The sequence below is a fragment of the Numida meleagris genome, chromosome 6 (genome assembly GCF_002078875.1).
Source record: "Numida meleagris isolate 19003 breed g44 Domestic line chromosome 6, NumMel1.0, whole genome shotgun sequence".
NCBI classification, from domain to species: Eukaryota; Metazoa; Chordata; class Aves; order Galliformes; family Numididae; genus Numida; species Numida meleagris.
The window spans coordinates 48,911,508-48,925,180 of record NC_034414.1 but is presented as its reverse complement, the minus strand read 5'-3'; positions in this window follow the sequence as shown (position 1 = coordinate 48,925,180).

The window sequence follows — 13,673 nt, the reverse complement described above, 5'->3', positions numbered from 1 at the left end:
CTCTCCTATGTATGAGGAGCCATTTTGGCTTTCTGATGCAATGCATCACACCTTTTAAAAGATCTGCTTCAGAGATGTGGTTGTGATATCCCTAGATTTTTGCCTTTGCTAATGCACCACAGCTTCTTCTGCAAGAAGTTCTGGCCTGCACTCCCAGGGCAGTCATTAGCGTAGGGCAGCACCTGCTGGAGCAGGCAGATTTCCACCTCCTCTGACCCCATGAAGAGACTGTCTGCTTCTTAATCCAGGTGCATCCCCATGTGCAATGTTCTCGAGTTCCAAGACTTTGTGAGCAGCTTGTCACTTGATACATCTGATTACCATAGTTGTACTAGACTTTACATAACACCTCTACATGCATGTTGACACCTCACATGATAGTCAGAGAATTTCCCAGACACCCTTTGCAATGTAATGTTGCACCAAATTCATCAAAGCTGGTACAAGGAGACATAAATCATAGTTCCAGACCCTATCCTGGGCATTTGAGTTGCACGCTCTCCCTAGAGGATAACCAAAGTCTCCAGTTGCTATAGATCTTCTCTTTTGTTGTGGATTTTTTTTCTTTTTTTTCCCCATCCAGGTTCTCTGTCTTTGAGTAAAGCCTTAGAGAAGACAGGGCCTCTGCCAGCATATGTTCTAAATCACTGTAGTTTACCATCTGTGAAGGCTTCTACTCTACTTGTGGTTTAGAGCTGGTGCATCAGGTGCATGGAGTGTAACTGAACTATGGGACATGTATCAGGTCAGAAAACATTTTCTGCCACTCAAAGGAAGCTGGACATGATCAGAACTTTTACTGTCAAAATCGCCTAGGCATGTTTCCTCTGTTATTCCCCTGTGACAACTATTCTGTTAGCTAATTATACTTAATGTAAACAAAGAATATCACCCTTGCTATGCTTGCATCTTCCTTTCAGTCTTGTCTTGTGTTTTTCAATTTTATCATTTTCATAAAAGGTGTATCTCAGTTTCAGCTATCAGCTGCATACAGAATTGTGATTTCCATTTTCATATTCTTAACTAGAAAATATGTTGTAGATTTTCCCCATTATTTTTCCATGTAGTTCCCTTCTGATCATTTATTTATTTGTTGCTCCAGATGGTATGCTTTCTTATTAGTTATCCAAGATAGAAAACAGCATTCTATTTGTGTGGAAGACCACAGTTATGTAAGAAAGGGCTCTGAACTCATTATATGGTATTTTATGACACAGTTTTTCTGCATCTTAGGCCTCATTTGGCCTTTGTTTGCTGCTATGCTACAAGTAGGGCTCATATTTACTTTTAATTGTCAACCACTACTTCTAGATCTTCTTTCTGGATCGTTTTTCAGAACTTCCATTCCACAGTTAATTTCCCTGCTTTATTTCTCGAATCTAGCTGCAGTGCTATACAGTGAAGCAATTGGAATTAATATATATATATATCCAATTATGGATATAATTGGCTTTATATCTTCTGCACATCCACTAACCACTAATTGTCCACTCCTATCACCCACTAGTTCTGTTAATATGTTGCCTGCTCTATGTTTGAGATGTTTAATAAATATATTACAGAAGACAAAATGCTGATCCCTCTGGTGCCCAGGTAGGCACCACTCCTCAATCATTACACTGTGGTTTATCATTACCCTTTCTTTGCAGTCTTGTTTACCCATTTATCCATTAATGTTTGTTTTCAATCCACATAACACTGTTCTCCTCCAAGCCAACTTCAATTAAGTTTTCAAGTAAGGTTTTGTCAAGACACTGTATCAAATGCTGCTCTAAAATCCAAATATATTACATCTGCCACTTTCCCTTCATCCATTAATTTTGATGTTTTATCCAAATATGCGACCAAGGTTGTCTACCAGATTAGGAAGGAATTTTTCAAAGGACTCAGTCCTCTGCTCCACGTTCACGCAATTTACATATATTAAAGATATAGCAATATTTTTGTAAGCAAATCTAAATTGCAAGGGTAAATCAAAGTAATTGTTTTTCTACCACCTTATTTTCACCATCTACGAGTAGTTATTGGGCAAATATCTACATTTTTACCTGGAAGTCAACTGCATGTGAAGACACTTCCAGATGAAAAAAAAAAAAAGTGTGTTATCAAAAATCTGAATATTTTTACTTGTATTAGTAGTTTTTGATTATTGAGAGAATATCCAGAAGTACAACTACAAATAAAATTGAAATGCAATGTAAAAATGCTGGAAAAAAGTTATTTGCAAAGAGGAAGCCTCTGATGATATGCTCATTATTACAATAAGATTCTTATATATAATGATTATGATTCTGTTGTTCGTTGGATGATTAGAGCTTTCTTAAAAATCTCATTTTGGAAGATTTTTTAATTTTATTTTAGTGTCTAATAGTGAAGACTAATTAGATCTTTGGATGATAAATTGTTGCAAGCAGCGATCTTTTTATATTTGAAAATAGTTGTTATTTTTATTTTCTTCAGTCTACATGATTTCCCTAACCCTTCATAAAATATTTTTAGAATGACAATGGCTCAATATGTTGGTTGACTAAGATAATCTATCTTTCAATTTATTTTGGAGTCTTGCCATATTAGAAAAAAGGATATATATGAAATATTTTTTACTACGTCTTCTTTTTTCAAAAGGTGAGGAATCTCTGACTGTTTTGGATAAGGGCTTTGGCCACTGTCAGAATACAGATATTGAGCCATTCTTTTCCAGGTGTTACAATCATGTGCTTCTCTTTAACTCATCGAGAAAAATGCTCAGAAATTTGGCCAGCCTATATTGTGAGGAGTTTATTTGGTGGGGTTCTACTCTGTCCATCCATCCATTTACCCATTCATCTGAATCTCTAAAGCTACTGTCTTTTTTGGCACTTAGAAGCAGCTGAGTTTCTTTTATTTCTTGCACTGCATATGATTAGGGCTAAGAAAAACATGTAGTGCTAAAGTGGCAGTACAGACTCAGAGGAAAACCTGTCTCCGAAGAGCTGTCACGTACCATTTTGTCCAGGCTGCTCATCTAAACTCATGGAGCTAAATTTATTCCTGTTATAACTCTCTGTCTTTATTACAGTTTTGGCCCCTTATGCCTTCTTTCCACTCCAGGGGAAACATTCTTCTCAGCGTATGAACAATTACTGCTGTATCTCCACTGATCTTTTATTTTTTGTATCGTCTTGTGAACTTTTATCAATGGTAAGAAAATTTCTTGTAGCCAGAAGACTCATCCAGAGTTTATGCAATTATTAAAGTTAGAGCACTAACTTTTGTAAGTAATCATAATTTTCACTAGTGATACTCAGTCTGGAATATTCTCAATCAAGATAACTTGACAGTATGCTGCTGGAAAGTGATGAGTTCATGAGGTATCTACAGTGACTGCTCCAGTTGAAGGGATGGATTATATTAACTGTAGATCTGAACAGACTGAAACCTGTTGAATTTTGAAATTTATCAATGCAAAATGGGAATATTTCCTTCTCTTTAAAATATTTAATCTATTTTCCCTCTGATTCAACATACCAACTAGAAAAGGTTAAAAACACAGAAAACAAGTGACCTTCCACTATGCCTGTAGAAATTCTATAACCTCCTAGGTTATATTTGAGGTTCTCAGTGATCTAGTAAATTGTATGTGCTGACAAAGGAATCAGCCCTATTATTACATGTTTGTTCCAATGGTAAAATCAAATATGCTAAGAGTGTTTTGGGAAAAAAATAAGCACACAAAACTCAATACAGATGAGAAATGAACAGCAGTCATCTCTTGTAAAAAGGAGTGATGCTTCAGGACAAAAGAAGACATAATTCAAATCAATATGTAGGAAAGGAAATTCTTTGGATAACTGCAGCAATGGTGAGTGTGCCATATGAGTGAGAGGCTAGAAGATAAGGTTTTTAATTCTACTCTTTCACTGCTTATACAGCTTTGAAAATCTCAGCCAATTAATATCAGAAATGTGAATACCATTTTTGCTTCAAATGAGAATAAAAAGAAAATGAATAATTTACTGTATTTTTAAATAAATAATAATAATAGAGAATATTTAGAAAGCCTTTTACTTTCATAAGGGAAGGCAGGAAAGCTTCAGAATTTTAGACAAGGGAGCTACTCTGAATTCTCATCAAAGTCTAAGGGAGGTATTCAGCATTGCCTTTCATTTATCAAGGACCAGATTTTGCCACTGTCACTCTCACTGAGGACTACCTTATTCCACAAGTGATCTAATTGACTCAGTGTCAGAATTTGCCTCTAATTAAGGATGTTCTTGTGATTAGAGCACAAGGTGCATGTCAAGAGACTTGTCTTTTTCTGTGGTTGTTCTGTAGACTTGTGAAAGTCAGACAATACTACCAAACCAAATGTTAAAATCTCATATTAAGACAGGATCTCTCTCTTCTTTATTACTGAAGCTGATAAACAAAAATTCTGATTTCCAGGGGTCTTAGCATCTCTCAGTCCAGTTGAATTCCAAGAGAAAACTACTGAACTGTGTGTACATAGATCACTGTTTGTCACTTCTGAGAAATCTCCGGACCTTAAGCACCAGCAACATAGACTGCTGGCTGAAGCGATAGAGAATAAAAAGCACTAAGAAAGTAATTGCCTAGATACAAAAAGATGGCATAATTCCAGAACCCAGATTAATGGAAACGTGAATATCTAGTACTGTATTCAGTTACCAGCACTCTAGGGCAGATACTATTTTCGACTCTGGAATTGTACCTTTCAAGTATGATAAATTCTAGACGTGACTGAGACAGATATCCTAATAGAACAAATAATAATTCTGTTATTTATTGTTGATACTATTCTTAATATCCTCAGTAAAAAAGTAATACAAGCAATATAAAATAATATAAAAATCAGTAATAGTAAATTATTTCTCATTTTGCAACCATTCCCAAACAGGATTTCTGCTTACATATGGCTGTTTTTTGTATAACATACACAAGGTTTTCCCCCTGCTCAGTGCAGGCCACCTCCTAGTTGCAGCTTCAACCAGCTGCATTTTCAACTGTGGATGAAAATGGTGAAACCTGAAAAGGGGCTGGAAATATTTAAATCAAGATGGAGCCAGAAAACTCATTGGAGATCATAGAGCTAGACAAATCTGCTGAAAACGTAAATTGAAAGATAACATACATGGAACAAGAGATGACATGCTTTATATGTTAAGAGTATGTAGCTTGTTTTATGTAGATCTTCCTATGGTCTGATAACTGACTTTAAGTTTTCAGTCTTGGGATCTGTTTCTGAAATCAACAGAAATATTAGGTGACCATTGATTCATCCCTTAGCTGATGGCAGTGATTATCAAACATTAGCATGCCATCAGTCTCTATTTAAACCTCCTCAAGAATGAATTAAGCATGGTAACTAAGTAACCTTGACCCCTCCTTCAAGATCCCATTAAGATACAGTAATAGAAGCGTTACTGGTAAACACTCTGCATGCCCTGAAATGAAGAGATTCAATATTCCACACTAAATCACATTCCAGAGGAATGAAATAATGTGGGGGGAGAGTGGGAGGAAGGGAAAGAATATAGAATCATAAACATAGAGTAGGTTAAATTTTCAAAACACCAGTATTCAAGCAATAGATTATACTGATGGTTATCTTCAGTCTCACAAGCTGGTATGAGTTCCACTGTTGTGTAGATTTCATTCACCCTATTAAACTATTGTTTATTCAATTGAGTCTGTAGGTGTCTACCCCTAGATCTTACATGTTTAATTGTTTAATTAATAGGCAGAGTTGCAGTAGTACCTTTAAAAAGATTTCTGGTATCTGTTTCCTTCCCCATTATATTACTGAAATAATGATAACCAGTTACAAGAAATCTTTCAAAAGCAGAAATGGGAATTAACTGCCTAAAACCTAATGGCTCAAAAGAGAATTCTATTCTGTTCTGACCACTGAAATCTTACAAATTTCCTCATGAAACAACCTATCTTTTGATGCTATCTCTTCAACAAAATAGTGGACACTTAAGCGAGATACCTATTGACCCAAGTTTACAGTGAAGTAAATGTATCAAAGCTACATCTTGTTATGTTGTTGGAAACTAAATGTTTGCATAAAATTTTGCTGAACACAGAGAGAAAACGAGAAGGAAAAGAATAGTGCTCGTCTTGATTTGTAGAATTCTGTTTCTTCCACATTTTCTTTCTTTCATGAGAGTTTTACATGCATGCACTTGACTTGGGATTAATAGGTTTGTTAACTGAGCCAGGATGGAGAGCTGGAGAGGGAGAGAGAGGGGAGAAAAAAAAAAAAAGGAAAGAAAAACAGCCTGCAGACAACTTGAAGATGTGAATTTTCTTGGCTCAAGCTTTGAAGATAAAGCAGTGCCCTAGGGACTGTGGTGAAAAATAAGCTCTCGATTAAGCATCAGGCACAAACTGACCAGCCTCCAATCAGATTTGTTCTACTGTGTTTCATTGGAGCAGCAATGTGCTAATATCTTTGTCATTTTAAAGTCACACTGCCTTATTTATTTATTTTTTCAACACAAGAGATCACAAACTAAATCAGCCATTTTAGCTCAAGTGATGGTTATTGATTATTTATTTTACTATTCCATAAATGTTTTTCATTGTCTATAAGCAAACTTATTAATCATTTGCTGCCATGAAACCTCTTTGAATTCCTCATTAATCTGAGCCATATCTGAAGCAAAGGACACAACTATAGCAAACATTCACCTTCCACCATCCTTTCTTTCAGTTGTGGCTTTCATGTGTCACCGTATCCTTCACAACAGAGAGTTTGTTCATTGTAGCAGTTTCTGTCCTGAGACAGGAATCTTGGACCCTAAACAAAGGCTTAGAGGAATCCCAAATTTTGATTCCAGCCTACCATGAGGAATCAAGGAGCTGATGGCAAGGCAGAGTCAGAGAAAAGGAGGGTGAACTTACAGGCCTGTTTTACAGCAGCTGGGAAAACAATAAGTACATGCTAACTCTTGATTAGTAGCTGTGGTGGACTAGAACTGAAACTCCATTTCAAAATAAAATATTACTGATTGAACTATTGGAGTCTTACCATATTACGTAATAAAAATGCTTCACTGAGTAAATACCCTTAGCCAGCATTGAAATACAGTTTAGGTAGGTTGTATTACCTTGCAATTTCCATGGATAAAAGACATATATGAACAGAGGATTCAGAACACAGAAGGGGCCCGGTAACTTCTTAAATTATAGTGATTCAGTACTTAGCTAGGTTTGTCCATGACTCTTCAGATCTTACATCAAATGGATTTTGGTAAGACTCAGGCCCCTGTTCTCAGTACTTAAGAAATTAATTAGTACCCCATATGACTGAATGATTCCAGATGGTCACTGTAACAAGGCTATTGAAACAAACATTCATGAAAACTACACAATGAGATATGACAAGGCTTAATTTAAACTGTAAGATTAAAGATTAAAGCTTCATTGTTTGGGGTTTTCAGTCATAAAATGGATTTTTTTCTATGTACAGTACTTATCCTGTCTGTATCTCTGTAGTCTTTGAGCATCTCCCAGAATTTGATGTTTCTCTCTCTCTCTCAATACCTCTGTTCAATGTCAAATATTTCTACCTCTATTTTACAGGGTAAAGGGAAATGGGGTAAGATGTATGGTTAGCCAGGAAGGGCACAGCTAAGGGAGGAACTCAGGTGTGACCCAAGCTAAGCATACTACATATTATTTCTTCTCTCTTTGTTTTCATGCACAAAATTTGAGAGTTTCAATCTGAGATCGGTAAGTAGAATGGACAGGAAGGTATTTGTTTAAAATTTAGTTCTCAAATACCATATAAAAGAAAAGAGGAGATCGAGGGTAGGCAACTGTAGCATGGGAATTCATGGCCAAATCGTGACAACAACACATCACAGTGAAATTGTTTTTCAACTTAAAAAATAACAGCCAAACGATGCACTTTAAAGTTTGTAATTGTTTTAAAAAAAACTAAAAGTAATAATATGCTGGGGAAAGAGACTTTAAAGATACATGAAAATAATTACTTTACCGTAGAAAACAGCATATGTTCAACCAAATGAAGTAAAAAAACTTTAAAAATAGTCTTTAAAAGTCATGATGAGAGGTTGTGTTTTTATTATTTATTTATTTATTTATTTTGGCAATACAAACAAAAAAATCAGTCTTCCTCCTTCTTAGCCTGTGGCAGCAGTGACTGATAATGTACCATTCTAGCATATCCCTTTGTGATCCTTTCAGTCACAGTGCCATGTAGTGCCAGGAAAACAAAGATCAATCTATGTGCAGTGTACTGTGCAGTTACTCATCCCGCAGTCATTTCTATCACTATTTACAAATATCTGTAACAAAAAACTCTTCATGGTACTTTCTTCAGACAGCATATTTGATAAAATATAAGAATATTGTACATTTTTTCTAGTGCTTAACATTTCCAAACCACATACACACAGGAATGGATCAAATTCAAACTGCAAAGTGAGAAGGTCAAGCAACAGGGGCAGCTTTTCTATTGCAACTTCTTACATTCTTTTGCATGTTGCATTGTTGTATTTCTGAGTTTCCCTCTCCTTGCACATCTCTTCAGTCTTCCCATTAGCACTTCCACCTCTTTTTCAGTTTGAGTAGAACACAAATACTCCTTGGCTATTGTAGGGCATTATTATGCACATCCTAATCTATTAAAGTGTTAAATAGACAAAAAACATTGTCCCTCAGTTTGTTACCTCTCTGAACTTCCTTTGAAGACCTCCTTGAGACCCCAAAATGCTTTTTTCATGTCTGTGGACCTGACTTTTTTCCACAGATGGAAAGACCCCTACATGGCAAGAGAGGATCAGAGGGAACAGAAGACCCATCTCTTGTACTAAGGGCAGTACATTCACAGGATCATAATTTCCAAGCAAGGAAATAAGTAGGTGCCCTATTTGAGAAGAGTACTTTTTAAAAAAAGAGACCTTATCCTGAAAGGAGTACTGAGACCTCACCAATCTGTTCTGTGAACTGCTTCAACTGCGGCTTCCAACTGAGATTGCACAACACCTGAGCATATATACCCCATAAATTAAAAGCTATCAGTGTATCAGTGTAGAAAGCTTTCACATATGAAATTATTCCAAAAAATATTTTAAGGTAATTCAAAGAAATATCCTACACAAGCCGATTACGGCAAAGCATTCAAAGAAGTTGTAGCTGTAGGTAAGAGTTTTGTAATCTTGCTGAACCAAAAACATACAAAGGACCAGAAGACAAAATGGCAGAATAATTGTTTCATTTTTTCTTATTTTAAGAGAGAAAAAAGAATGAGCATTGTCCCACCAGTGAACTTATAAAGCGTAGATAACTTATTTGGGCGGCAGATATGAACTTACCCTGGCCATGCTCTGGGACATGATGTAGTTGTACCAAGGAAAATGATGAATTTAGTTCAGTATATCCTGCCTCAGTGTTGTGTTTATTCAGGCTCAGTGCTGATTGTTTGAGGTCATAAGTAGAGCGAATGCAGAACTTGGGGTATGAACAAGCCATACAGCAAGCCTTTGAGAACAAGTCCTCAATCGATCTCATGCAATGCTAGCATAGCACTTTGGCTTTGAAAAGCTTCATACTTCCAATTCTGTCAGTGAATGGCTACATTTGGAGCAGTAGAGCCTGTGGGAACTCCAGTGGTTAGAGGAGGAGCTGATTTTTTTTGCAGGCAGGGCTGCTGAGTGTGTGTGGCAATAGCTTCCTCGCTCCCCATTCTAAGCAAGAGCTGAGCAAGAGTGAGGTAAAGCTTAACCTCAGTGGGGTAAAATTCCACCAGTAAGCAGATCAGCCTTCTCCTGCCTTTGTGCAAGGCAGAACATTATAGCTAACAGAGATTTGAGCAATATCTTCACAGAAGTACAGTATCTAGCTGCTTCTCCTTCAAAAATATCCTTGAAAACTGTAGAAATATGAAGAACACTGATGATTTATAACAGATAGTGGGAAAGAGCTTGTTTGGAAAGAACGTACTCACCTAATAACACTCTCCAGGCTACGTATAGTGTGTCTAAGGTGTTGTAGTAACATAAGGATATCAGTACATCAAAGATATCATATTTTCCTCACTGGTGAAGGGTTAATATCAATTTGTGCTTCTGTTCAAGTGATTCAAGGACAGGTACAAGCAGGGTTGATAAAAAGATAAGCAGAATATGTGAGGGAGAGAGGGGGGGCTGAGGTGGGGGAAATTAGGAAGATTGTTGGATGAGCTTGCTTTTATCCTTCACAGTTCTGAACACTGGGCAAGTACTTTTTCTCCTAGTTAGCTGTACTACCAGCAAGGGAAAAAAAAAGCCTGAATAAGACAGCTAGAAATAATGTTTTAAATAATCATTTTGTAATTTTCATTCCAGAGGTGTATCCAGATTTCATTGGAGAGCCAATAAGCACAATGAAAGTGAATAACAAGTTAATAGCAATCGAAACAGTAATTGTTTAACCATACGGTCAACAATATATAGCCAATATTAATGTAATATATCATTAATATCAGCTGTAATCCAGAGAGACATAGAGGAGAGGAATTACTAAACATCTCTTTGATTTGTTTCTCACTGTCCTAAACATAAATGATAAATGATAACTGTGGTCCTGATCAACAGACCCCAAAGAAGACTCATAAGATAAAGGGCTCTTACTGAAGCCAGCAGGGATGCTCATGTTGCCAAAATTAGGCATGTACTTAAATACTTCGGAACATACAAGTGTTTAAAAGCAGCAGATCTACATTTGTCAACTGAGCCCAGCTTTTCCTCATTCTCTTTTGGCCACAGCATTTTATGGTTTTGTTTGATTTCACCTCTTCCAGATCAGTAAGATCTGTAATATTAAGGGGTGAGAAGAATCACTTGCTTTTGCATGATAAGAAGGAATGAATAACTGACAGAATATTCATTATCTCCTGAAATAATGACTAATGTGGAGTCCTTCATCAATTGCTGTCACTGCTTTATGTACAGTCAAGCCGACAAGAAATGGGAGTTAGAGCAAAGTGTTTGTGTTTAATTTACAGATGAGAAGCTGAGGAGCAAACCTAGTCATGCCTCCACAGCACAGTTTAGAGACTCTTAAAGGCAGTCCAACTTACATGGAATGAGCTAGTATATTTTAAATTCAGCCCTGTGCAAAGATACAAGGTCCTGTGGGCAGCACCCCTCCAACTGATCATTTTTTATCAGGTCTATTTCTTAATGAAGCAAATTATCCTGGTTTCAATGCCCCACTGATTTAGCGGTATTGTTCAGGATCTAGTACTGTGAAGGTAAGCTGAAGTATTCTCATTCAGCACTGAGTTGTTTAATCACATGCTCATGTGAAAAGATAGTTAAACATAGCAGTTAGACACTTTTTGAATGAACACGACTGTTCTCCCACAACTGCTTAAGGCTGACCTAGGTAGATATGAACAGGTCACAGGAGTAGTGAGTATTACTCACACTGCAGAGCCTGTGCAGGAGATTCATAGCTGTGCAGGAGATTTGCACTGCTTCCTCATTTGCAGTGTGGATGAATCTCACCTTAAGACTGGATGCTGGAGTTGTATTTCTAAAGAAACAGTAAATCCAAGGCAAAGCTTAAGTTCTGGGGCAGCTGAGATCTGATAACTAAGTGAACTCAGCTTATTCCACGATTGGGCTATACAGGTCCATAGCTGGAAAGATTTTTTGTGCTGGCATAAAGATAGAGCACATAGGAAACTAGAAAATTGAAGAGTCTGATTCTGTCCAGCAGTCTGAATAAATTGTTTTATCTTCCCTGCAGCATACTCCTTTCTCTTTTGCATGGCAAGAGGGACTTTAGTAACAGGGTCAAACAGCTGTGACATGTTGCAAAAACATACAAGGGGTAATGGATACAGTTATGCATCATGAAGATTTATCACACTGAAAGAAAACTTAAAGTGGGAATTAAAAACAAAAACATTCCTTCCTCCATTTTTTTCTTTCCATTTTTGAATGACCAAAATGATCATCTTAACATTGCTCTTCACAAAATGAATATGCTTATGATGCTTTAAATCCTTCTTGCTTCACACTGTAAGCACAGGCAGCCTCAAAATGATTTCAAGAGGTAAATCAGGTTAAGAACTGGTACTTGCAATAGATAAGAATCAGTCTAACACTTTGACAATGAGCACAGTACTGTACATAAAGTGTAATGCAATAGCTCCCTTATTTATTCCTGTTTTGCAGAAAGCAGAAACTATTCTTGCCATGCATTACCCCTATTATGTTCCTTCTTGGGAAACTGAGACCTTTTGAATCTATCTTCTGAACCATTTTAACATGCAGCAGAACAAAAGGATCACAGTGTCACTGTTGAATACATTGTAAAGCCAAAGCCATAATTACAAATAACAAATTGAAAATGTATGCATATAGATAGAGAGAAAAAAGTACCATATGCAAGCACAAAAATAATATATTTTTTCACCATATTTATGTTATTTAACCCTCTCTCTCTCCTATTCTTCTTTTCCCTGGCTCCTCTCAAAGAAATCTTTCTTTCAATAGTCTCTTCAGACATGGAAAGGGACACCAGGGGGAACAAGGAATCAGCCTGCATTCATGCAGCGACTAAGGGCCTTGGTCTTGGCCTAAACCCCTGACCCTCATGTCTGTAGCATTATACACAGTGTCTGGTGTGATCAGCACAACCTTGTTATTCAGCCTTTGTACTATGCATATTTAATTTCAAAACACATTCCAATGGCAGTGGGGAAAAATCGCCCTCTTTTAAGTGTATGATTCACCAGCTCTTTAGAGTCAGTTGGTGGCAGATGGGCAAGTGTGAAAACTTCTATTTGTGATCTCACACTATATAATGAGCACAAGCCACCACTGGAATCGCAGTTACTGTATGGAGAGCCCTGTGCATTCACTTTCCTTTCAAAGCTGGTTCTTTCAACTTACACTGCCAAGGTAGATGTACTAGGAGGCCTGGACATGGTCACTGTCCCCAGTGCTTCATGAGCATCTGAGGCTTTCCAAGATTTCTCTGCACCAGCTATTTGCCAACCCAACACACTTTGCTGCAGAGCACCCTCTGTACTTTATACCTTGGAGTTCCTGGCTGCCAGGATCTGCCATTCTGCCTTGGGTACATCTTTATCGGAGGAAGAGTAGTGCCTGATCTTTGCTGCTGTTAATCATCTTCATTATAAAGCAGCAGTCCAGTTTCATAACTTTTCTTGCATTTTAGTCTACATACCCTCTAAATTCTGTACAAAGTAAGCACAGTCTGACCCACAGCTTGTAAGAGAGAGGAGTTTTCACCAGAGTGAAGCATCTAGTTTCACTCAGGAGTGAAACTTCTTTGTCTACATGCTCTGTGAATCAGGACCTAAATTTCAACTGAAGCGTTAGCATGAAAGATGAAAATAATCAAATTTCTTGAGAAACTACACAGAATGAAATTTATCAACAGCCATATCTTAAAGGGTATCATCATGCTTCTCAGTCCTTGTACCTAAAGAATGCAAGCACTGTCTTTGTGCAGTCCATCTACTAGATGTGAATTACTTTTCTCCAGTTAAAATAAGAACCTGGTGTAAGTCTGAATAATAATGGGATAGGAACATTTCTGAAATTGAAATGAAATTCAGATCCTACATTATTATTATTACTGGTAGTTGTTATTATAGTGCATTGGTTTGTATAGGCTAAGCA